Below are 26,346 nucleotides of genomic sequence, written 5' to 3'. Positions count from 1 at the left end.
TCCATCTGTGATGGGTGATACTGTAACCAGGCTAACCCTGCTGCTGTCCTGCATCCAGATCACATGTTGACATCCAAATCCCCAGCAGCACAGAACATCACTTTTTGTGGAAGTAGGGTCTTTGCAAAGGCAGCTGGTTTAAAGGACATCACTGTACGAGCCTTCTCTCATATGAGAAATGAACTTACAAAAATAGGGAATTTGAATGTAGTCACACACAGGGGAAATACCATGGGAAGATGGAGGGTGGAGTGGGGCACTGCTCCACAGGCTGAGAATGCTTGCAAAGTCCTAGAAACCAGGGGAGAAGCAAGCAGCATGGCTGCTTCCACAGACCTGAGAAGGAACCAGTAGCCCTGCTAACATCCTGATCTCAGGTCTTCTGGACTGGGAGATGAGACATCTGTGTTGTTCTTAAGCCACATGCCCTATGGTACTTTGCTACAACAACCCTACCAAACTAATATACCTGCCCTATGGGGTTATCATGAGGCATAGACCAAGTTTAAAAGGCAGAAAACACAGCACACATTTCATCCCAGGTAGAGCCAGAGCTTTGGTTACCATTGGTCACTATTGTAACCCAAGTCGAATCCCAAACTGATAAGAGATAACATCCACACTAAACCCAGACAACTTTTAAATGCTAAAGTCCCATTTGTCCTGAGAAAATAAGGGGGGAAGTTTAGGGAATATCTACAAAACAGAGAAATGTCTATTAACAATATTTAATTAATGTAGGTACAGTTACACATTTAAACTGTTTTATATGCACAAGATTATGTATACTGGTTTCAAAATATAACTTCCACTTCCTTATTTTATGGAACAATTTTATAACCTCTCCCCCTTTCCCTCCTCTCCTCCCCTCCCTCTTACTCTCCCTTTCTCCCTCCCTCTTCCCCTCCCACTCCCCCCTCTCAGTACCACTTGTATTTGTTGAATCAGTTTCACATTATTTTGCCTTTGGCTAAGTTTTCTGAGATTCACCACTTCTGAATCTTCATAAGCTGCTAATGCAGAATTGAATCCAGGCCACAGGTATTATGTTCACTCATATACAATTATAACCATTATCTTTCCTTACAGCTTACATGTGTATTCCTGGTCTCCACATCAAAGCCACTAATTGTGACGCGTTATGGTGTGATTTTTGAAAGGCACATTTATAAAGGAACCTAACACCTACCATGGGGTCCCACTCTGAGAAGCCCTGTAATTCCCAGTTCAGCACAGGGAGCCTCACTAAGCATCAGAGTGAGGTGGATTTAAGTTCTTCTAGGTTTTTCAGCACAAACATATCAAAGTGAATCTCCCAATCTGAGAAAGTTCGGAGCACCTAAATATAGATACGTCCATCACCTCAGCTCCAATTAAGCACTTTTTGCCTGCACCAGTCAGGATGTCATTCCCACCCCACTCACTCTCGTCCTTCAATGCTAACTTCAAATGTCACTATTCCTCTGTGCAGCTGCCCACCTAGCACACATGGCTAGAATGAATCACAACAGCTCACCCCTGTATATGACACAGCTTTACTGTAGTTCTGAGTCCAGGCTATCTTGTCCTCATTATCCATACCATGTCTGCCTGCATGCTGTCACTCTCTCCACCATGATAATGGAGTTTTATCACAACAGAAAAGTGACTGTGATGCTTTGAATGAAAATGGCCCTCATAAGCTAATATATTTGAGTGAGTGGTCCCTAGTTGGTGGAACTGTTTGGGAAGGATTAGGAGGTGTGGCCTTGTTGAAGCAGGTGTCACTAGGAGTATGCTTCAAGCTTTTAATCTATCTATCTATCTATCTATCTATCTATCTATCTATCTATCTATCTATCTTTCCCTTTGAGTTTGTGGATCAGATGTAAGCTCTCAGCTACTGATCCATGCACAATGCCTGTCTGCTGCCATATGATGGTCATAGAATCGCCCTCTGAAACTGTAAGCTACAGAAATTCTTCCTTCTATAAACTTCCTTAGTCATGGGGTCTTATCACAGTAACAGAAAGGTGACGAATACACTAACCATTAAACTCGTAGTGAATTATTGTTGTTTGCACAGGCATGCCTGCCCATACACACTTATTCATCCATGTGAGTCTTTAAACAACTCAGAATCACGTATAGATGCCTTTTTACAGCCTGCTCTTTTTTGTTCCACAAACCATCCTTTGTAAAGAAATGTAAGTTTATATCATAATTTTTCGTGGAAGTACAGTATTAGATAATCAAGTTTTGCCTGATCGTTCTGCTGTGTTGGACCCAGAAGCTCTTCTTCATTTTTCATAATCACAAGCAGTGCTACAGTAGAAAGCTCCCTGAAAATTACAGCTTAGGAAAATGATCGTTTCCTAAGAAGGAGCATGCTGGTTCCACAGGATGTCTGTAACGTCACTTTTCCTACCTCAGCCGTGGTGCCAGAGTGTGTTTTCCGGGGTGCTCAGCAAGGCGAATTCTTCTTTCGCCTTGGCCAAATGAAAGCACACACACAAAGCAGCATTCCTTATTTTCTTTCAGGGTTTTATTTATGCGTACATGTGTGACTGTCTCTATGTGTGTGCCACACGTGTGTGGGTGCCCAAGGAGGCCGGAAGAAGGCATTGGATTCCCTGAGCTGGAGTTACAGCTGTAAGCTGTCCAGTGTGAGCACAGGAATTGAACTTGGGTCCTTTGAAAGAGCAACAGGTGAGCTCCGTGGCTGAGCCACTTCTCCAGCCCTGCATATCAGCAGTTTAATCCCACACTCCTGAATTAGGGCATCTTAGTGTTTGCAAATCAAAGATGTACCTGTTTATTGTACAACCTGGTATTATGCAATTGTTTATATTATGTTAAATATATTTTAATGATAGGTTGTAATTATTTAGTTGTTCAGAGTATTATATTGTAATAATTATTTATTAAATTCCTAATTAATGAATCTTCCAGAATAGGAACTGTCCACACTGTTTATGCACAAGGCCCTGTTCTCCAATCACCATGATATGGCTCCATCTCCTCTCGGCTGGCTCGTTACACTTCCCCAACCTCTACCCTCCCCTGGGTAGACCAAAGGTTCTTTTTTGGTTCAAAAGGAACATAAATAGGTATATTTAAAATATAATTAAATTTTGAAGTAGCATTCCTATTTTTAAACACTGTCTATCCTTTTTTCACTTCCTTCTCAAGATAGTTTTGTGACTTTTATATGATTGCTCTGCTGATAAAGAAACTGAGGCATGAAGTGTGACTTGTCTACCGTCTACTGTAGGGAGAGCATAATTTGAATCTAGTGGTTTTGGTCTCAAGGTTTCTACAGCAACAGGTTGCTATAGTAACAGGAGCCACTGCAAGGGACACATGATGCCCCCAAAAGACACAGTTGGTAAAACATAGGCCCTTTGAGGAGGCTGTAATCACTAAGTCAGAAGGAACAGTTCAAGTTTTAAAATAAAGAGCTGGAGAGATGGCTCAGTGGTTAAGAACACTGACTGCTCTACCGGAAGACCTATGTTTGACTCCCAGTACGTACATGATGTCCCACAAGCATCTGTAAATCCAGTTTTAGGGAATCCAAGTCCTTTTTCTAGCCTCCAGAGGCACTGTACACATGGTACACAGACACACATGCAGGCACAATAGGTATATATATAAAGTATAAAAATTATTTTAAAACTTTAAAACAATGAGAGTCCACTACCCATGTGGGCACTGGAACCGACCTGGGCCTTAGCCCCTCTCAACCAATTAATGCTTGAGTAGGAATAACCAGTGTCAAGATGGGAGGTCAACTTGAGGCCCTAAGGTGTTAGGCGCACAGTGGTCACCAAAGGCCAACTGGGACAGTGACCCCAAGTTCACTACCTCATAAACAATGAAAATCAAAGTCACACACTCTCCTGAGCATATAGAAAGCAGGAGCAAGGTTTATTAAGAATTACATTTAAATGAGAAATTGAAGAAATCGAAACTCCCAAGAGTGTGTGGGTGTAAGAGATCATCCCTAAGAAAGGAAAGAGGCCTTGAAGGTTTTTAATATTATAAGACATGGTGATTGCCGTGGGATTGGTTAGTTCTCTGGGGTACAATGGGTGAACGAATGGAGGGTTCACATGGTCTATGCATGACCCCATGGTCCAGCCATAGAGAAGATGGTGCTTTACGGATACACGATGTTAGGGGTGGTCAAAGCCACCCTCTGTCCATTACTGCCTCCAGCTTTGTTATTTACTGACCTTGAGGGCCTGCTGGCTGTTAGTCACTGGGCCACAATTTCTTCCCTCTGATATTGAAGGTATCAGGTGTCCAAGTGTACAGTATACTGAGTTCTCTTTGTTCTCATAGGACATGCCCAGTTTGTAGGTTTACATGCTATCACAGTCACCAGGATGTAGCTGTAGTCAATCTTGGCTACCCCGTATGTAGCCTGTCATCTCTGGAGTGGTCTGAAATGTTTCTTCTAGACACACATATGCCCTTCAATGGCTTCTGAGAGACACTGTGAATAGCAGAAGAACCCCTGGCAGGCAGCCAAAGTTCTGCCAGCCCTTTGTTCCTCTGTCCATCCCCATTAGTTAAGCTAGAGTCCTAAAAAGGAGAAACTGAAGAAGATGATAGAACCTAGAACAAACACTGTACTTCTGGCCTTAAAGAGTTTGAAATGCCTTCTCATGAGCCAGTGTGAACACTGGAGCTGCAGAGAGGAGTTGAAGGGCTACAGAATGTGATGAGGCAGAATTGTGTGAGTAAATAACAACTGCATTCCTGTTGGCCCTACACTTTCCATTTCTGAAAAAGAGAGAACTGATTTAAAAAATAAAAAAAAAAACCTTATAATACCATTGTCTTAGTCACTCTTCCAGTTTCTGTGATAAAATACTTCAACAAAAGTAAAGGAAGGGTTTATTTTGGGTCTCAGTTTGGGGCTATAGTCTATTGTTGCAAAGTCACGGTGCAGAAGGAGGCAGCTGCTCACATTGCCCCGGCAATCAGGAAGCAGAGAGTGATGAAGGTTTGTATTTAACCCACGTTCTCCTTTTCATGCAGTCCAGGATTACAGCTCAGGGAATGGTGCTACCCACAGTGGACGAATCTTCTTACTCTATTTAACTCAAGATAATTCCCAACAGGTATGAGCAGAGGCCTGTCTCCCAGATAATTCTAGAACTCATCAAGTTGATATTTGAGATGAACTGCCATGGCCATAAACATCCACTGAAAGTGTCCTTGGTAAATATACTAAAGCAGTTTCCTACAGTCACACAATGTGGAGCCAGTAAAATTGTTGGCAGACCAGCAAGATCCTTGCTACCAAAGTGGATAACTTAAGTTCAATCCCAGGAGCCTACATGACAAAAGAAGAGAAGTGACCCTCACAGATTGTTTTCTGACTTCCAAGTGCATGCTGTGGCATGTATGTACACAGACACAGATGCACATGCACACAAAAATTAAACTATGAAATGCTATTTTAAAAAAATCCACATTTAAAAGGAAGAAATAGGAATGCACAGAGCCAAATTCAGCCAAGTTCAGGCTTGGAATGTGGCTCGGTGAGTAAAGAGCTTACTGCACAAGCTTGAGGGCCTGGGTTCAGATCCGGGACACTCTGCAATAAGTGTGTGTGTGTGTGTCTGTGTATTATGTATGTATTTATGCATGTATGTACTTAAAGAAACACCAAGAAGCTCATGTAAATATTTCCCTGCCCAGTGCTGAAATCCAGTAGTAGATGTATGGTTGCTGTCTTAGTTTAGGTTTTATTTATTGACCATGTCACCTCTTACAAAGGCAAACATTTAATTGGGGCTAGCATATAGTTTCAGAGAGTGATTCCATTATCATCATGGCAGGGAACATAGCAGCAGGCAGGCAGACATGGGACTGGAAAAGGAGCTGAAAGTTATTCACACAGTTGAACCTCCTCCAACAAAGCCACACCTACTCCAAGGCCACACAAATGAACTTCCTTTGCAAATAAAATTCCTCCTCTCAGCCCCAGATGTGGAGGTCAAAGATGCATTACAACTATACACACCTGACTCTTCAAGTCTTGCAGGTACAGAGGGGAAAGCGTTCTGTCCTGAGTGGCTGTGTGCGTTGGGAGCAGGTCCCATACAGACAGCTTTGTCTAGAGGGTTTTCCACCTCCACATTTCAGAGACTGGGAATCCAGGCTGTGGGCACTTTGGGGTGAGTGGTCCAAAGCACAGAAGGGTGCCAGTTACATTTCAGAACACAACTCATGATGAGGACAGTAAGAGCCAACACCAGTGCACGCTCGAGAGCGCGAGCGCGCGTGCACACACACACACACACACACACACACACGCAGGAAGTGTGGGCACTGCTGACTTGGGAAGCCAGCAGATGGGCAGATAAGGATTGATGGATGGACAAGACTTTGAAACCAAATGTTATGAAAACTGCAAGACTATTTACAGCAGAGGCACTTCCCCAAATTTAGCCCAGGATTAAAGCAAGCAAACAAACAAAAATAAAGGATACACTAAAAATAACCAAGCCTATCATTTAACTCAATCAGAGAAACAACAAACATCAAAATAAGCTCAGACAAGTTCTCCCTCAGGATCCATATGGGAATTGCTATCAGCCCGCCATCCTGATTTCCATAGCTTCTAATTTCTCCTTTCGGTGATTGGAAACCAAATATACAATTTTATCCTCCTTAATTCCCTCTCACTCGGAGTTGGGAATCTCCAATACCACAAGCTAATTAAAGATACATTATCAGCTTGGAAGCCGCCTTGCAACTCACCTGGCATAGAAGGGTTAATGGCATACATTTACTGTCCTAACTTAAGCAGGACGAATGAGGGCAAGGAGCTGGCCTTTATGGCAACCTTTCTGAGATTATGCTTCTTCTTCAAAGCATAACAGTTTAAAAAAAAATTAAAAGCCATGCAAATGGAGATGAATGGTACACAGGCCACTGAGGTAATTAAAAATGTATTTCCCATCTCCTAGTAATTGAATTGTGTACAAGCTGCAAGTTAATGAGGTCATCTACCCTCGAGCACTGACAGGAAAGCAGGAATAATTATCTTTCAATTTTTTCCTATGTAGCAATTAATTTTAACCATTCGCCTACACCCCACTTCCTCTCCCCTCATCCCAGTCAGTCAAAGTCATTGCTAAACCGAATTGACAAGCAATTGATACGGTGGCGGCCTGGAGCTGCCGAGGCAGGCAGGGTAATCAAGGGGCTACAGCTGTTGAGGGCTAAGCGCTTCCAGGTGAACGTCGCCTGAGATTTTGCATTCTGCCACTCGGAGGACACGGGACACACCGTGGTGGCTGACAGAACATCTGGTGCCAGGTGGGCTGGGAAGGGGCACCACTGACTTGGGAAAGCAACAGAAGGGTGGACAAGGATTGATGGATGGACAAGACTTTGAGACAAAATGTCACATATAAAAACTGTTCTCCAAAAAAAGGGGTGGGGGCGGGGAAGGAAATGTTTAGCCATCCGTTCAACTTGTGTTGAGTTTATGGGAATCACTGAACTTCTTGGAGATTTTTGGCTAGTTGTTGGGGTCCTGCTGGCCAGTTCTAGAACTTGCAGGCATGAAAAGTTTCTTCAGTCATTTAGCTCAACAAATGCTCACTGTTGCTAGGCAACCTCGTTCTAGCTCAGCACAACCCTGGGAATGGTTTATTCCACATCTACCACAGCTGGGCTACACAACCCAGAATGCATCATGACAGGAATCAGTCTACCTGATGTCTAGGTCAAACCCCAGGTTTGTGACTCCATCAGTTCTTATTTGTCTAACTAGCACAAGTGGAGAAAAGTATCTTGGCAAATATCTAAGCGAGGAGGCCTCTGTGATGCTTTGCCTCTTTGGTTAACTTGAATGGACAAAGGGATACCAGGAGAGCTAGCTTAGCATGATTTTTGGATGTCTGTAAGGATGTTCCCAGAAAAAAAAAAAAAACAGCTGGCCTTAGCCTCAATGAGTTGAATTTATAAGACTGTCCTTATTCAGTGAAGGCAGGTACCATGCATCCATTGAGAGTTCATATGGACAAAAATATGCGGAATTCTCTCTCTTCTAGAGTTGAGACACCTGTATCCCCCTGCACTTGAACACCAGAAATCTGGACCCTTAGGCCTTCAAACTCCCAGAAGGAATATGCATATCACTCCTTATAGCAGAAGTCCTGAGGCATACCACTTATAACCCAGCTTATATGTTTTTTGCAAGCACATGGAGTCACACCCCTAGCATTCCCAATTTTTCCCAATCAACCTTGGGACTTCTCAACATCTGTAATTTCATAAACTGCTTCTGTCTATTATTTATCTACATGCTTTTTAACTGTCTATCGCCTCCATAATTATGACACAAACCACTTCTATTTTCTATTTCTGTCTGTCTGCTTGCCTATCATCTCTGTAGTTACATAAACCGGTTCCATCTATTATCTATCTATCAACCTATCCTCTATCATTTATAATCTATTTGTCAGCTCCATAATTACATGCATCCATTCCATAAATCAATCTATCCATCTGTTTACCTATCTTACTCATTCATTTTCTCTGAGAACCTTGACCTACAAAAGACCTCCATTCCTTAATCTATCTAGATTTACTAAGCATCTAAATGGAAAAGTATCTTTAATTTTCCTGAAGTAACTGCCGCCTCCGAGACGTACTGCCTCCATCAGCTAACTTCCTGCCACATTTAAAGAAGTTTCTCCATTTCATCACTTGGCTTTCACAGCGATCTCATGCAGTGTTAAAGCCCAATTTCCAAATGAGAAAACTGAGGCCCAGAGAAGAAAGGCTAAAGGGAATTGCAGAGCTCCCTGCTGGTTCAGCCCAGTACTACATCAAAGTGAAACATCATAGGCCATGCTCATTCATGGCACACAACACACACTCATCAGTGACTCACTGCCAATGGCTACGCACCAGCGTTCATGGAACAGAGAGAATCTGGGACTCTGAGAGACTTGTCCAAAGTGACACAGCCTCTATGGGTTAGAGCTGAGATTGACAGCTGACAATGTCTGACGGAGCAGTCTGAGCGCACACTCCCCATTGCCGTCAGCCTCCTTGGCCAGGGCTGCCCATACCTCACAGGTATGAGTTACTTACAGAATCTCTGGAATTCTCACCTAGGTACTACTTACTTCTGAGAGAACTGAAATGTCTCAAGGCAGCCCAGGCAGGGGGACATTCTCTCTGCATCTGTGACAGAGCTATGCAGCATCTCAGAGCAAGGGATGAGATTCCAGTCCGGTCCTGAGGAAAGACTTTGACTGCACAGGTGTGCACACGTGATCACACATTCACGGAGATGCTCAGAAACAGACGGTGTCGATCTCCCAGCTCCTCAAGGTGACGGGCCCACCAGCAGGACACTCTACCAACCCCTGCGAGAGACAAGCTGTTCCACCTCTGTGCTGATCCCTGGAACCAGTGTCCAGTCAGACACAAAGAAACCTGGCTTCATTTAGGCAGCCAAACTGCCATATGAGGAAACTCTTTCCCGGGACAACAGATTTCTCTGAGGAGAATACAAAAGGATAGACAGGTGGCTTTCCATTGAAAAGCATCACCCACAACTTCCCCTTTAGACTCCAAGCTGCCTGGCCAGGCCTGGAAAGGAAGACATGCTGGCTTCAAGTAGAGACATATTTTGATATGCAAAAGTACCTTTGGAATTGATTGAGCATTTTAATCCAATAAATAAAGTTTCTTGGAGGGAGGTAGATGATGATAGTGGTGATCATAATGAAGATTAAGCTGCTAATTATTAAGCTGAGTAATGGCAGTAGCTGCAATTTATTAAGCACCTACTACTTGTCAAGATCTGTAACTTTCATGCTTTCTCTAATTAAATCTTCCCAAGAGCCCTTGTGGCTCCTATACCATGCGTGCCTCCATTTTTTAGAAGAAATGGAGGCTCTAAACATATTTTTTTATTCACTTCCCAAAGACTAGCTAGCTAACAATCATGGAAGCTGGGGTTTAAACTGAGTCTGCTTTATTCCAAGCCTACTGGGCATCGTTTCTCTTTACCCTCACTTTCCTCCTCATGTTTGTGTGTAGATGCAGATACTGAAAATGCTCATTAAGGAGGTACTTGAAGGCTAGAGAGATGGGTCAACAGTCAAGAGCACTGGCTGCTCTTCCAGAGAACTCAGGTTCAATTCCCACCACCTATATGTCCCTCAAAACCATCTGAAACTCCAGCGCCAGATGATCTGTTGCCCTCTCCTGACCTTCAAGGACCCACATACATATATGTATGCATGTATGTATATGTAATTGCTTATTAATTAAAGAGAGCAGTCTTCTTGCCCCCTTTCTCATGACTTTCTGACACAGGTACGGTGAAAGGAGAAGTAACTGAGAGTCACAGCACAGCCCCCTCAACCAAACATGGCAGCCAAAGTCACTATACTCAGATAAAGTGGAACCAGGATCCCCATCAGCAGTGGGGGGCAGCTGCCACCGACCTACCAGATGCACTCAGGTGGACACAGGTCCTATCTCATATATCAGCAGTTATTTCATAATGCAGGGCACTTGTATTGGTGAAGACTAGGTCTCACATCTGTATCCTTGATATGTAGGAGGCTAGAAAAACAAGTGACCAGCAATGTCCTGTTTCTGTGATGTGTAAGTTAGTAGAGACGGGCACTGACAGTCAGGAGACATCATGTGCTGATAGGAGGAGGAGGAGAAGAAGAAGGAGGAAGAGGAGGAGGAGGAGGAAGCAGAAGCAGCAACTGCAAGCAATTGCTAAGTACACAAAGTTCTCCCCCAGGACCTGTTGCATGCCCCTTCACTGTGTGCCTATCTTATGACAGCTGTGTTGAACACAGTGCTAGAGCACCACATTCAAAACTTATTCACAATCACCTGACCCCCCAAACCCTCCCCAGAACTTCCCAACTATAAGCCTAATTGTCACCATCTCTCAGCATCTTTCTTCTCTCCAAGGAAACCAAAAGTTGTGACAGAAGACTGTGCAACATGGCTTAGTGAGTATCCAGTTCTTCCCAAGTCTGTCTTCACCTGCAATCTCAGCGGCCACGGGTCTTGCCCCCAAAAGGATTTCAAGCAGCTGTATTTTGACTGAGACAACTGCTTTTCGATAAGTACCGTCAGGTGAATCAATACCACCAGCCCCCAGACAACCCCAGACCTTTAACTAGGGCTGCAATGCTTTCTCACACTGCTTTGCCTGGTCTTCTTTCTAACCCAGGTGATCTTCAGTGAAGGTGTTAATCACCCTCATCTCATCAATGAGATGCCCTGAAAAGCTTCAGGAAGTTGTCAGGGGCAGAAAGAAGGCTCAGCAGGTGAAGTGCTTCATTACACAAGCATGAGAGTGCTGAACTCAGGTTCTAAATGTCCATGTAAAAGCCAGCGTGATGGCATGCACCTAGTACTGGTTCATTTTTTGTCAACCTGACACAAACCAGAGTCATCTGGAAAGAGGAAACGTCAGTTAAAAATTACCTCCATCAGATTGGCAAGTTTACAATTGTGTGTGTGTGTGTGTGCGTGTGTGTCAGATAGTGGCTTTAGGAGTTTTCTATAACTCTCCACCTTAGTTTTTGACACACGGGCTTTTCATAGAACCTGAAGCTCACCATTTTGGCCAGGCTAGCTAGCCAGTGAGCCCCTTAGGATTCTCCTGTCTCTGCCTCCCCAGTGCTGGGGTTCAGTTGTGTCATAGCTTTCTTTCTGTTGCTGTGATAAACACCATGACCAAAACAAATTTGGGGGAGAAAGGGTTTATTTCATCTTACAGTCCAACACAGACGGGAGTCACGGCAGGAGCTTAAGTCGGACTGAAGAGGAGCTATGGTGGAACACGCTCACTGACACACACACTGTCTCTCAGCTTGCTGGTTTGCTTCTTTTTTCTGCTTGTGTGCACAACACATGCACACACAGACACACACACACAATTTTTAAAAATTGTCAAGATATTAAATTTAGAAAACAGGAGAAGATTAAATTTACTTCCTTGATTTCCAACAAAGTATTCCTTACTTTCTGGGATTCCTAGTCGCCCTTCTTTGAGTCCAGAAAAATCCCAGGGACATCAGTGGATAAAGGGAACAAACAAATCTAGGAGAGTCCCGAGAGACAGGAGAGGCTGGCAGAGATACACCAGGATAATCTTCTCCTGGGATGCGCCCTATTTGCTTTGATTTACAGCGGCGTCCTCAGAGAGTTTCTGGGCGAAAGACATCGCATTCGCTGAGAGGGCTGAAACTAATTACTTTTCATCTTAAAAAAAAAAAAAACCAAAAAACTGTTGCAAAAATTAGGGGATGCCCAAGAAATACAGAAGGAACCCAGGGGGAGGTGGGGGCAGGAGCAATGTGAACCCCTTCAGTCACAGCAATGAGGACAGCCTACCACCATCTGAGCTCCGTGATTAAAGCAGCTGCAAATTAGTTTCAGCAAAGGTCTTTCCCCTCAAATTGAAAAGCCCCGTGTAATGGAATTTCATAGACGCTGCTTTGGAAATGGCTTCATACCTCACTCTGCTGAGAGCTGAAAAGCAGCACACGCCGTGAATCCTAAGAGGCTAACGCATTCCTGGGGCTCAGCCACCTGATTTACACATCTCAACACAGAGACACCACAGTCACTGCTCCACGAGGAGTATCTTGTTCCAACCTGGGATATTTACCTGCATTCTGCTTTGTCCTGCCACCACTCCCTGGGATGATCAAGTGCACACTGATTTCCTTCAAGAGGGCATACTCCCTCGTGAAGGGAGGAGGGAGACTCTTAAGACTTAGGAAGCTACTGAAGTAATTCACAAGGCTCAGAAAGTAGGAGATGTTAAAGCCGCTCTGAAAGATTCTATAAGCAGTTTGTAATAGGCACGGCAGAGACTTTCCCCCAGGAGCACGACCTGCAGTTGTGCTGAGATCTGTAGGGAGCAGCTTTCGAGAGTCACCACCCAGGCTTGGGTGGGCTTTTAGGGGATTCGGCTGCCTTTGCGTCGCCCTTGCTCCCGTAAGGAACTTACCCCAGTTATCTCCTTACCAAACTCGATTCGGATGCATTTGTTTCTTTGGCCAGTAGTAGGCGCTGTAGGTGAGCAGAAGTAGCTATTGGTTCACAGTCCCCCGCCCTTCTCGCGCGCACCCCAGGAAGTTCTACAACACCCAAGTACACATATTTTAATTAAAAACTCCAGAGTTCCAGATCTTAGCAAGATTTGCAGTAGAAATAACAAAAGCCAGCGGGTGGAGATGGGCTGCATGGCACATCGTTCTCACTGAGCACCTGAGAGCTCTCAGGCCTTTCTCAGACAGGGTGGGAATCACACTTCCAACCCATTGGCAGATCTGTGATGCATCAGTGGAGAGCCTGATTGGCTACCATTTCCAGACAACAAAAACTCATTCATGGTTGCCCGAAGCAACGTGTTAGCACCTACTATAAGCCAGGCACTACATAACATGTATGGCTATCAGTCATGCTCTCAATTTGCTTACAGTCCAACCATGGAACTTGGTTTCACATTCACAAAGAATGTGGAAATAACGTCCTATACTCACTCACTCACGAGGTCCCAGGAATCGCAGATAGGATTTAGACATGATTGGTACATGTGGAAGCCATCTTTGATCTAAGAACTGAGAGATGAAGGACAGAGAAAGCAACTCGCTGGAAACTAAGAGCACGACATGGACAAAACCCGGAAGGGCCAGGGGTATGGTGTGGATCAGGAGCAGGGTCCAGACAGAGGAAACTTTAAAATCCCAGAAGCCTGACGCTGAGCAAGGCTTCACAGGGGAGCAAAGGGAAATTTGCCGTATATGTAAATTGCATGCCATGGAAAATATATGGTGGGATGGTGGCTCTCTAGTTGCTTCAAGGAAGCCATATTGGAATTGTGTGCCAAAGACGTTTGTTGTTGTTTGCTTGTTTTGTTTGTTTGTTTTGTTTTAGGCAAGTGTTGAAAACAGTGTCTTCCCCACAACCCAGAATTGCAGAGTTACTGGTGCAATCACATTGGGCATTCAGGTCACCAATCTCTTACCGTAAACCTTCCCCTCAGCTACTCTGTTCCACAGCGACTGTTTAAATGTTAAGGAGTGATGTCACCAGTGGAGTACATCAGGAAGTCAGGCAGCATACCCTAGGACCTCTCTGGCAAATGGCTCATCAAGGTAGACAACAACGGGGCTGGTGAGATGGCTCAGTGGGTAAGAGCACCCGACTGCTCTTCCACAGAGTTCAAATCCCAGCAACCACATGGTGGCTCACAACCATCCGTAACGAGATCTGGCGCCCTCTTCTGGAGTGTCTGAAGACAGCTACAGTGTACTTACATATAATAAATAAATAAATCTTTAAAAAAAAAAAAGGTAGACAACAACACGCACAATATTCAAAGTTAAGGTACCAGGTCCAGTACTGGGGTTGTCAGCACCCACCCCATCTTCTTTTCTACTTACACACACTCTGCCTATGCGAGAAGTTTAAGTATGGGCTTTAAAAAAAAAAGTCATACAATTTAATCTCCACTCACATGGATGTTAGTGACTGTGTATTGATGATGATAATAGTCAAGGAAAAGGCCTCACATTCTGTGGCAATTTATTCATTTAAAGATCATTGTGACCATTTTGTTAAACTAGTTGACATTCGTTAATCAGTCCGTATCATCCCAAGGTCATGATATGAAACTTTAAACTGTTATCAATGTTCTCTCTGTGCAAGATCTTCTATACTGCTCAAGTATGGTCCATGGGAGCCTCAGCCCCTTGCCTCCCAACCATCAGGCCAGAGGAGCTCACAAGTCCACCTCTTACTTTGATCACAACTTTAAACACATTACACACCCTTAATTACACTCCTGTGAAACTCGCATCCTTGGACCACATCAGCAGGGACTGTTTGTTTGGTTTGTTTGTTTGTTTATTTGTTTATTTATTTGTTTGTTTGATTGGTTGGCTGGTTGGTTTTCATTTAAGGTTCATTTGATCTTTTAAAGTGTTTGTATGTTTGTGTGTCTGTGTGTGGTATGTGCACACAAATGTGGATGTCCGTGGATGGCAGAAGGTGTCAGATTCCCCTGGAGTTTGACTTACAGAAAGTTGTGAGCTTCTCAACATGAATACTGGAAAATGAACTTGGGTCATCTGTGATAACAATGTGCAACCTTAACCCTTGAGTCATCTCTCCAGCCCCGTGCATTCGGATCCTCAGCTACATGCCAGGCTATGGAAGGTAAGACACATGTGTCTTAGATGCAACAGTAAAAGGAGATAGGAAGATGAAAATCCAGGACCAGGTAGCCACCCAAAGTAGCAGCTAGGAGTTCATCGTCCTATCAGGTGAAGAATCAGATCTAGAGTTCCTGTGCATCCTTGACTGTCCTTGTGTGAGACCTGCTACTTGATCAGCACACAGATTCACTTTCCCTTTGGGGACACAATTCCCCAGATACCTTTGCACATAAAGGAGGCCATGTGACTTCTGCAGAGCAAAGGGTGGGTAGGAATGTAGGTGTCAAATCCTCCTTGTGGGCTCTCCTACCTCCCTAATGAGTGGAGGAGACCCCATGAATTTAGGGTGATGGCTCTCCATCGGGGCCATTTCTGTCCCCCTTTCCTGAGGACCGCTGTCAGTGTCTACGGACATCTTTGGGTATCTCAGAAGGGAAGATGTGCCACTGGCTTCTACTATTAGAAACCAAGGGAGTCAAATATCCTGCAGGGCACAGATAGTTGCCCTTGCACATGAAGAATCAGCCAGAGACAAATCACTGACAGCCTTGCTACTGAGAAGCCCGACCTGGTAGGGCTGAGCTTGGGAGGCAGAGGTCCTAGGGGCTTGTGGAGTGACTTCATGGAGTAGGGTGCTCTCCCCAACACCCACTGACTTAGGCCAGCCCAGGATTTGAGCAAGTAATAAACTTCCATTGTGTTAAGTCATTGAGCTCTGAGGATAATTAATTACAGCACCTAGTGCTGTAGGCTCTAACAAAGACAAGCATACAGAGGTTAGCTCTTGTGTGGAGGACAAACACCCTGACCACACAGCCATTTCACTTGACTTACATTGTTAAGCTCCTGCTGTAAGCCAGGAGACCCTGGGGGAGACGGCTGCAGAAAGCAGTAGGTAAGGCATCCCCTTGTGTCCTCTTAGCCACCGGCAGGGGTGCCCCTGGGAAGAATCTCTTAGCAGGTCAGCTCTAGAGCACAGCAGGAGTCAAACACCTGTCCTGGAAACTTGGGGAAAAGACCCAAGAGCTGCCCAAGGCTGAGCTAGCACTGCATCCCACCCTTCTCTTGAGCTTGCCCTTTTTGTGTGTGTGACAGGGACTATCTAGCAATAATCAGCAAGGTCCTTTTAGTGTATGCTCTGGTCTTGCTGTGAATAATAAAATGATTGGTTGTGTGTACCCCTTTTATGGCTGTTCATTATATCGCCCTAACATAAAGTAATTTAATTTCAGTGGGATAATTAGGGTCTCTCTAATCTAACTGATAGTCTGACTAAAATGAGATTCTCAGAGGGAGATTTGTGTATCAGGAGTCTGGTGACCTCCGGCCCCAATTTTCGCACAATGTATTAATCTGACAGCCCGACTTCCCAGGCATACTCTGTCCGTAGATTCCACAGTCTGTGGGTTAGATCGCACCCGCCAATGGGTTTATTTTATATATAATGAGATTTCCCTGGGCCTAGAGAGGCAGACCATAATATTTTAACTGAGACCTTCACATTGGCTGGTACTTACGTGTTAACTCAGTCCCTGAGGCACAAATGCACCGATGAGGAGGTGCGTTTCTGTAGGGGGTTTTGGAGACACTGCATAGCAGGAGACATAAAGATAGCACCTAGGCACATGCCATCCTGTCTGCGAGATCCCAAGGACCCCACCTTGGCTGAGGTGGGAAAATAGCTTGGCTCCCATTTGCTCCCGCAGTGGGGGCTGCGGGGGGAGGGGCGCCTAAAGAATGTTCTCGCTAGTCTGGAGTGCAAAGACAGTAAACAGTCCTGGAAGGAACTAGAAGGACTAGAGGGGAACTAGGCTAGAATTTTGACCAGCACAGGGAAAATAAGTCTGCTTCCCAGCCCTCAAAGGTCCTCCCAGTGGCCCACCCGATTGTCAGCCACCTGAGGTAGAGTCTTGGCTCTATGGGATCTTGCTGGGGAAAACACCTCCCACCCGTCTCTCATCAGGTGCTCACACGGACCAGGCAGTGGTCAGGTACCAAATAGAAAGTTTGCTTCCATCCTCCTTACATTCTGGCCATATTATTCAAAATTCTGATGTACATTTCTCTTGTTTCTGTTAGCATCTAAGACAAAGGGGAGACTTTTGTTTCTTTGGCGAAGATGTGATAGGTTTTCTTTCACTAGATGAGAATCGCGAGGCTCCTCTGCTTCCCTTTTGTTGTCTTCATTGTTTGAAAGTTAAGAGATCAACACCACCATCCATCATAGAAACACCATTGAGTCTTGCTTCCTTATTGTCTACTTTCTTGGCTTTCTATTTCTAACAAAAACATGTATTTAAATTATTATATTTTGTATGTAATCCTAAGATCAATTTGGAATGAGTGTATCTTTTCTCAAAAAGCAAACCCTTTCAAGGGGACAGGTTACTTAGCACATATCGTTATATGGGTATGTGTTATGTATTCATGTATGCGTCTGTACCTACGTACGATGATCGGAGGTTGGTATTAAGTGTTGTTCTCCACCTCTCTCCAGCTTAGACAGGGTCTCTCACTGAACCCGTAGCTCCTTGCTTCCTAGCCATCAATCTCAGTAATCCCCATGTCCCCAGCTTGGCAGCACTTAAATTCCAGGCCTGCACTTGTGGTCTGTCTTTCCTGTTACCCTACCATTGAGTGGCACCCAGCCTGCTCTGCTTGGCCTGAGCTGTCATCAGCACATAGCTCTAGAGGTAGAGAAACTTCTTTGCCCCCAGGCCTGGGCATCTCTCTCCCAGCCTGATGGGAAGGATTTCCAGACCACTGCTTAGAGATTCTTACGCCCCCATACTCCAGAGGCACAAATCCTCTTTGAGGGATGGTGGCTAAAAGTTCAGAGGAAAAAAGAGGGGGATGCTTCACAAGGCAGTCTTGGCCAAGTGAGGGATTCTCCAGGCTGCTTAAGGATACCCCCCTCCCCAGGAGACTTCCCATTTCTTCCTCGTACCCTAGATCAGCTCATTCATGTCAGGTTGACCCTCACACCTGTGATCTACACAGGATGGATAGGTCTTCGCCCTCTATCCATAGCAAACCTCCTACCAAGGGATCTAGTCTTCTCCCTACTGGGGGTGGAGGCTGATTTCAAGGCTAAAACACTGCAGTTCTAACTTAGAAGAGGCTCAGGTCAGGATGCTACCCCTCAGGAATAATGACCAGGACTCATAAGAATTCCACTTAAGAACTCATCTGAAGTAACCGAGACCCTGACTTAAACCAGAAAAATAAAATGTAAATATACAGATAAGGGAAAGGCATCGAGAGTGACAAGAGAAAGCTGGCTGGGCATGCTCAAACTTACCTGTTGGAATCGGGTCTGAGATGTTTAGTTTTTGTTTGAAGGACAAGAGTGTCCCTGATAGAGAAAATCTAGGGTCCTGTGCAAAGGCAGAAATTGAATGAAGTCCTCTTCAAGGGGTGGCAACTGGGAGGTCACACAAGGTTGGGATGAGCTACACCACTGAAGGCCATGAGCAAGAATACCGCAGTAGGAGGAACAGTTTAAGAAACAGTGTGGCTTTGGGGGAACTATCTGCCACTTCCTGTTGCAGGCAAGGAAGGGAAGATGGAGGAAGTGGAAAAACACACGAGGCAAGAGTAGACATTTCTGTTGGGTCTGTGTTCGCCCTAGTTTTGTTTCTGTTGTAATAAAATATCCTGACAAAAAGAGGCATAGAGGAAAAAGGGTTTGTTTCAATTTACAATTCCAGGTGATAGTCCATCACTGCAAGGGATCCACAGTGGAAGGAACTTGAAACAGCTAGTCACACCACACCCAAGCAAAGCAGAGAGAAGAGAATCCATGCATGCTCACTTGCTTACTTTCTCCTTTCTCATACTGTCCAAGACTCCTTGCATAGGGAATTGTACCACTCACAATGGGCTGTATTTTCTTCCCACATCCATTGACAATCCATCCAATCTCATGCAGCCATGCCCATAGGCCAACCTGATCTAGACAATTCTTCAGCTAAGAATCTCTTCCCAGGTGATTCCATGTTGTGCCAAGTTGACAATGAAAAATTGACCACCACACAGCTGTGTGCTCTTCCTCTTGTCCATGAATCAAAAATAGTATAACAAGGAGAATTAGTAGAACATAGCATTTCTCTTCCAGTGAAGGGGCTTAGTTCATCACGTTTGTTTTCTTCTTGGGAACTATGGAAACTCCTGCTACCAAAGCCATCCTCATCAATGCTGGGCATTCGAGGACCCCAAGGCCACTCCTGTCTTCTTCAGTTGTTCTCCACTTCTGCTACTCTCAAATTTACTTGCTCCTAGCTGAGCTGCCACTGTTAGGACCCTGATTTTTTTTCCCCAAAGCTTGTTTGATGGTTCTATGGTATGAAAATCTAGTAATCTAATCATAGTCAGGCAGTTAGGCTAGCTAAGCTTGGTAGTCCTCAGGCCAGCAATAGCCCTTTGCTTTCGCACTGAGTACAGCATTCTGGTTCCTATCATGGGGCATGCTGGCTTCTCTAGAGTGGCTTTCTTGTTTTCTGCATAGGATACTATGACTATGGCTTTTGAACATATCAAAGCTGCAGGACTCAGTGCAGGGGAACTGCCCCCTCTGATGCTCTCTAAAGACTAGTCCAAGAAGTGGGGAATATAATCCAGTGGGAACGTGTTAGCTAACCCATTTTTATTACTATAATGAAATACTCCAGGCTGGATAACTTTTCAAGGAAAATAGTTTCATTTAGCTCACAGTTCTGGAGAGTCAAGGTCATGGCGTTATGACATCATCAGCTTCAAGTCAAACAGATAAACCTTTGGAGGACAAATCACAGTCAAAATGATGCCAATTATTTAAAGTCTCCACTCTGATCACTCATTACCCCCGCAGTTGCAGCAAAGCATCTTCAAACATGATCACAGTTAAACTTTATGTTTATCCTCCAGTCTCCCTGGTGAAAGTCTCAGAAAGATGACCTTCTCGCTTGAGCATCCCTAAGCTTACACACACACATCAGTCAGGTTGTCACAGAATGGTAAGCCACTCAATTCTCTTGAGTTAGGATGTGGTCAGACTCTGGTTCATCACCACAAACCTTGATTAACACCAGAGAAGGTCTCACTCTTGTTGACCCTTTTAACCAAATGAGGAAACTGAGGCAGAGAAAGAACATGGACCATGAACCACAAAACTAACAAAAGAGCAGGGGACAGATGGCATGCCTGATACCAGCCATGCTCTCTAGCTGTTAAGCAGTGCTGCTCTCTGTGGGCAAAATAAAGCAGATTTTCTTTCAGTTGTTTACATTCTGCTACCAAGTTAAATAAAATGTAGACATAATTTATCCATGCACCATGCTAGGAAAAATGCAAAGCAAACAGACCTGAGTGAAGTCAATAACAGGTTACCTATTTACCCTCCTTCCAAGATGCCAGATTGGAGAAAGTAAGGAGGGGTCTAAAACAAAGCCATACAGTATTGTGATGATGAGGGCAGCTTGGAGAATGGAGCAGATGAAGTAGCTCAGCCAGGGAAGAGACACTTGCTCTTCCTTGTGATTAAAGAGCACTCCCCAGGGATGCTACTGGGTTGTGCTGAGAAGGAAGCTGCAGGATACAAGGCCATCACATGCCACCACCGGCTTGTGATCCTCCTGCCTGATCCCAGCCTCGCCCCATTTCTCCATGCTCCGTGTTTACTCTGTGAGCCCCAGAATCACACAACTCCCTTCCTAGCTGGATTCTGATTTGGTTTCATGAAAGGCATTCCTGGGTATTTAGAGGGAAGGAGGAAAGGAAGAAAAGACTTTTCCTTCCTAAAGGACCCGTCCTTCTTTGAGCAATGTCAGCCACCCTTCCACCACAGGCCTTGCAGCAGCTCGGAACAGTTTTCTTCATCCTACCCAGACTGAACCTTTAGCATCTTTGCCCTGCCCTGCCTGGGTGATCTGTATCTCAGTAGCATCTGGGCTGCCGTTCTCCACACTCCTGGCCACTCTGTGCCAGCCTCCAGCCCTAGATGCAAGAACACTCTAGATGCTGATCTCTGTATATCATCTCCCTGTTGCTCTTTGGTTCCTTCCCATGTCACCAGACCTCCACGTTGAGAAGATTGTATTTTCCTGCCTGGATCTTAAAGGCACGTTCCATATGTCACATCCATAGCTACTAGAAAAGAGGCTTCGAGAATTGTTAACTCCTCTGAACCTTCTGTAGTGTCAGACTTTGTGCACACTGCCCTAGCATCTGCCCCGATGACCTCTGCATCTCCATGGGGCATTATTTTTAAGCTGAACTGAAATTCCCAAGGCTGAGGTCAGTCACACAGTTATTGCCCAAGGTGTGTCTGAATCAAGACAAGGCACCTCTAAGTAGCCAGCGCTCACCCAGGCTCCTCTCAGGCTCACCACACTCAGCTCCATGCAGAGGCCTGTTCTGGGCTCCTCGATTTTTCCCTCTTATCCTTTATTCTCCCTTCTTTCCTTCCTCTTACCTAGTTCCCTCCCTCTCTCCTAAGACAAGATGCCTGCCCACTTTTAAAAAGGGCTCCTATTCCTGACCTTTAAAGACTAAGGTTTTATCTGAGCTCATACCTGGCTAGTAGTCTAGCCTCATCTCAGCAATGAGAGCCTAGCCTCCTTATTAGCTTGGTCCATTATACTTATGCCCACCCCTACCTCCACCCCTGCCCATCACACTCCCTGTATCTTCATACCTGGCATCCTGCTGTTCATGTGATAAAGAACACTGGTAGCAACTCCCCTCTAACACAGTGTAGTCCCCAGAGGTGAAGTTCAAACAAGCACCAGAGGCTTAGGAGACACCCAAGGGGAACCTGCTTCAGTGACCACTTAGGAACTAGCTGGTTGCTTCACCAAGGGCTAATATGAGAATGCTAGAGTGAACCCCAAAACCAAGAGAGCTGAGGCTCCTCAGGGGCTCCATGGCTTCTCTGCCCATGCTCACTTACCCTCTTAGCTGGTTTGATGACCTGTGTAGGAGTGACCAATGCAGAATGCAGCAAACAATATTTCAGCCCCATTCTAATGACAGCATAGGCTAACGGATAAGACTTAAACGTGATTTGGAAAACAAATTGACAATGTCAAGTTGCTAGCATCATGTGCTCCATTTAAATTGTTTCAGGCTTAGCTGTGAAAGGATAAAGTAGAATTGGAGAAAACCCAAATCCTTCTCTCTCTCTCTCTCTCTCTCTCTCTCTCTCTCTCTCTCTCTCTCTCTCTCTCTCTCTCTGTGTGTGTGTGTGTGTGTGTGTGTGTGTGTATGTGTGTGTGTACACATGTGTGGAGGACAGAGGTCAACCTCAAGTGTCTTTCCCATCACTCTCAATCTTATCTTTAGAGACAGGGTCTCTACTGAACCTGGAGCTCACAGGTAGTTAGACTCTTTGACTGGGAAGCCCCCAGGGATCCTTCTGTCTCTGCCATCCAGCCTGAGTTACAAATGCTAACAGCCTTGCAAGCCTTTTCAGGAACTCAGACCCTTGTTATCCACCTAACCTTCTGAGCCGTCTCCCCAGCCCAAACTCACAAGCAGCTGGTTTTTTAGGGTGAACAGTTCACATTGACCTACTATGTGTACATTGTCAAATGCCACACTGAGGGCTTCCCATGCTTAATCCATGCAATCCTCAGGGCAGCCATACTGCTCGCTGTCAGCAAAGTCCCGAGTCTCTAAGGACTGAGAACCCTGACCCCAGGCATTGCCGGAGGAGCAGAGGAGGCAGGCGTCACCTCACAGTTCATCCAGCATGCCACCTGTCTCCCCTCACTGGCCAGTCCCCCGTTCTCGCCTGGCAGCCTTCCTCCACGGTTTGGCCCTGAATACACTTCGGGGTAAGTTCCTCCACTGTGATAAGCAGGGCCCGATCTCTGACAGCTGTTTCCCGCTCTTCATCATCATCTGAAACAATCAGGAGGCATTAGAGAGTACTTTTCCCTTTACAAAGGTGATAATTAGATAACAAGCTGAGATTAAAGTAATTACAGTCAGACAGCTGGCGAGGCAGTACAGTCATGTTGAAATATTGTTGGTACTTCAGCATCTGGTTCTAATAACGGCATAGGCTAAAGGATTTTACATTAATTACAAAACATAATTTAATATAAACATATTTAATTACAATTGATGAGCGATAAACTGTTCAAGAACGACTTAACCCCTTCCATGTGTCAAAGCCATGGGAACTCGGGCAAACTGTGGCTTATGCTGCCATCTCTCCCTTCACAACCTCATGATCCCTTCTCTTGGAGTAAAGCCCCTCACTGAAGGAATATTTCAGGCAATGATGTTGCTGGTAAACCCATGGGTGTCGCACTCATGCGCAGCGCCTATCATCTTCGAGTGGCCCACGCATGTGCAGTGCTCATGGACTCTGGAATGGGGAGCAACAAGGTTGCACTGCTCTCAGGCTTGGCACCTTGCCTGGTACCAATAGTCAGGGTCTTGTCACCACTGGAAAGTCAATGTGTAAGAACACTTAAGGTTTTACCTGAAATAAAACATTATTCTGGCAGAAATTCTCCCTTGCAAGCTGCCGACTTTAATAACCCCCCCAACTACTAGAGTGCCTGTTATAACCACACAGACACAATCTCCACCAGAAAAGAACTCAACCTCCATTAACTACACAAGATCCTTCCAGGTGCCCCTCTGCAAATGGGAGACACTCAAAAACTAAAAAGCTAAACATTGTTAAGTTGAAATTACACTGAGGTGGCCCAAGTGTCAACCCAAAGAGCGTCCACGGCTGACTCTTCCTAAAAAAGAATGTGTGGCCTTGAGCAAGTTGGAAAATAACTGTCAAAATGCTCTATTCGATAAACAGTAGGAAATTACTGCAATATCTTTGCCATTTGCTCTGGATTTTTTTTAAGTATAATATGCACAATTTATACTAGAAAAGAGACAGTTTGTCAGGGTAAGATGATGGCTCAGTCAATTACTTGCCCAGTAAGCCCAAGGACCCAAGCCCAGCATGGTGGCACACTCCTGCAAGGCCAGCACTGGAGAAGCAGAGACAGAGGGATCCCTGGGGGCCAGCTAATCAAATGCTCTACAGAAATTGATAAGCTCTAGCTTCAGTGACAGACCCATTTCAAAGAATAAGGTGAAGAGAGATTGAGAAAGACACCCAACAGGATCGATCTCTGGCTTCCGTGTGTGTGTGTGTGTGTGTGTGTGTGTGTGTATGTGTGTGTGTGTGTACGCGTGCACACAGACACAGACACACACGGGGGGTGGGGGTGGGGACAGGAGAAGGGAGAGAGGAAGCAGGGAGGAGAGAGATTTAAGCGAAAGTTATTCTGTATTCCCTCTTACAAAGAGAAGAAAAACTTGAATGTCCTAACATGGAAGTCTGCACTCTGAATTCGAGCCATACAGTACTAGACAGATTAAGCTCCTCGGCCAGTGAGGAAGGAGGCGGGATGGAAAGTATCCAGCTCAGCATCTTCTAGTCTCAAATTTCTCTCCAAGTCATTCAATTGAAAACTTCTGAATCAAAAGAAAAAAAAACATAAAAGAAAACTCAAGGTGGAAGAAAAGATTACAGATCGTGTGTGTACATATATACACATATATATGAAGGATATACACATATATGTATATATCCAGAATATGAAGAATATACACATATATATGTATATATCCAGAATATGAAGAATATACACATATATATGTATATATCCAGAATATGAAGAATATACACACATATATGTATATATCCAGAATATAAAACATACTGTAATAACTCAACAACAAACACAACTAAAGGAAGCAAAAGATTTGAACGAACATTTTCCCAAGGAAGGTCCCAGTTCAATGGGAAGAAGACACCTGATATCATTAATCACCAGGAAACCAGGATCTGAATGGAAATATGACACAGTCAACATACAATATAATGGCTGCAATTTTCTAAAACTGGTAATAACAACAGTCGGTGCTAAAATGGACAGACTGGAACCTCATACCCTGCTCACAGAAAAGCAATCACAGTCTGGGAGACACCTCTGAGTTCCTCCGTTACACAGAGTCACCACACCACCTAGGCATTCCACTTGAAGTATGTGCTCTAAAGCACTGAGAAATGCCTGCACACACACACACACACACACACACACAAATCACATGAAATGTTCATAGCAGCATTGTTCATAATATCCCCCACATAGGAACACTCTAAATATCTGTCACCTGATGAATGAGCGGACAGAGAAAATGCGGTTCAAGTGACAGGTCATAATACTCAGGAATAAAGTACCGGGAGAAGCTGTCGCAGATGAACCAGCCAAATGCTATGCCAAAATCACTTGTGCAATGCCACTTATATGCAAAGTCCAGAGGAGGAAAATCCAGACAGACGGGAAGCAGATAACGATTGCCGGAAGATAGACGGCAAATAGGTAGAGGGTTTCTTTGAGGCAGGTAATGATTGCCGGAAGATAGATGGCGAGTAGGTAGAGGGTTTCTTTGGGAGAATGATGGGAATATTCTGAAATGTGATAGCAGTGCTGGGTTATACATACATCGTATATTAAAACTCAAGAAACTGTTTATAATCTAAAATGATTGAAATGAGACCTGGAGAGACGGCATGGTAGTTCAGAGAACACCATGCTTTTGCAGAAGTCCTGAGTTGGATTCCCAGCCCTCACAGCAGACTGTTTTTCCAGTTCCAGGGAAACTGATGCCCTCTACTGGCCTCCACTGGCACTGCACTTACATGCCCTTGCTGGGAATACATACATTATATACATTATTTAAAACTGAAAATCTTTGAGTGGTTGAAATACTGAGTTTGTTGTTGTGTACATTTTACCCCCATTTTTTTTTAAAAAAAAGGCTATCAACTTATGTGGCTTGAGTTCAAACCCACTAGGAAATCCTAGGAGCTTAAGTAAACTGTGCATCTCAATGTTACCTCAGTCAAGAAGAGGGGAAGCTGTGGGTGTCCGTACACCGGTTCCATCAGCCCACAGCTGCAGGCTGCTCTTAGGAAAGAACAGCTCATCAGAACTTCCGGTCTGCCTATGAAAGTAGTTCTGTGAGCCAAAGAGAGATTTGAGACAGAGAAATGCTGGCTCTGTGTTCCAGTGTGCCTCCAAAGGACACTCCGCCAGGAGGCTCTATTTTT

The 26,346-nt window shown here is 44.8% G+C and overlaps 1 protein-coding gene across 1 annotated transcript in view; it reads right to left on the bottom strand.

The window, feature by feature from the left end:
• LOC110286633 overlaps positions 1-26,346 on the bottom strand; it is a 156,176-nt gene that overhangs the window by 54,832 nt on the left and 74,998 nt on the right. The gene's annotated exons all lie outside the window — the stretch shown is intronic.

Source organism: Mus caroli, chromosome 2 (assembly GCF_900094665.2).
Source record: "Mus caroli chromosome 2, CAROLI_EIJ_v1.1, whole genome shotgun sequence".
Classification (NCBI taxonomy): Eukaryota; Metazoa; Chordata; class Mammalia; order Rodentia; family Muridae; genus Mus; species Mus caroli.
The sequence above is the reverse complement of the archived record's forward strand: the minus strand, read 5'-3'. Positions and strand labels throughout refer to the sequence as shown.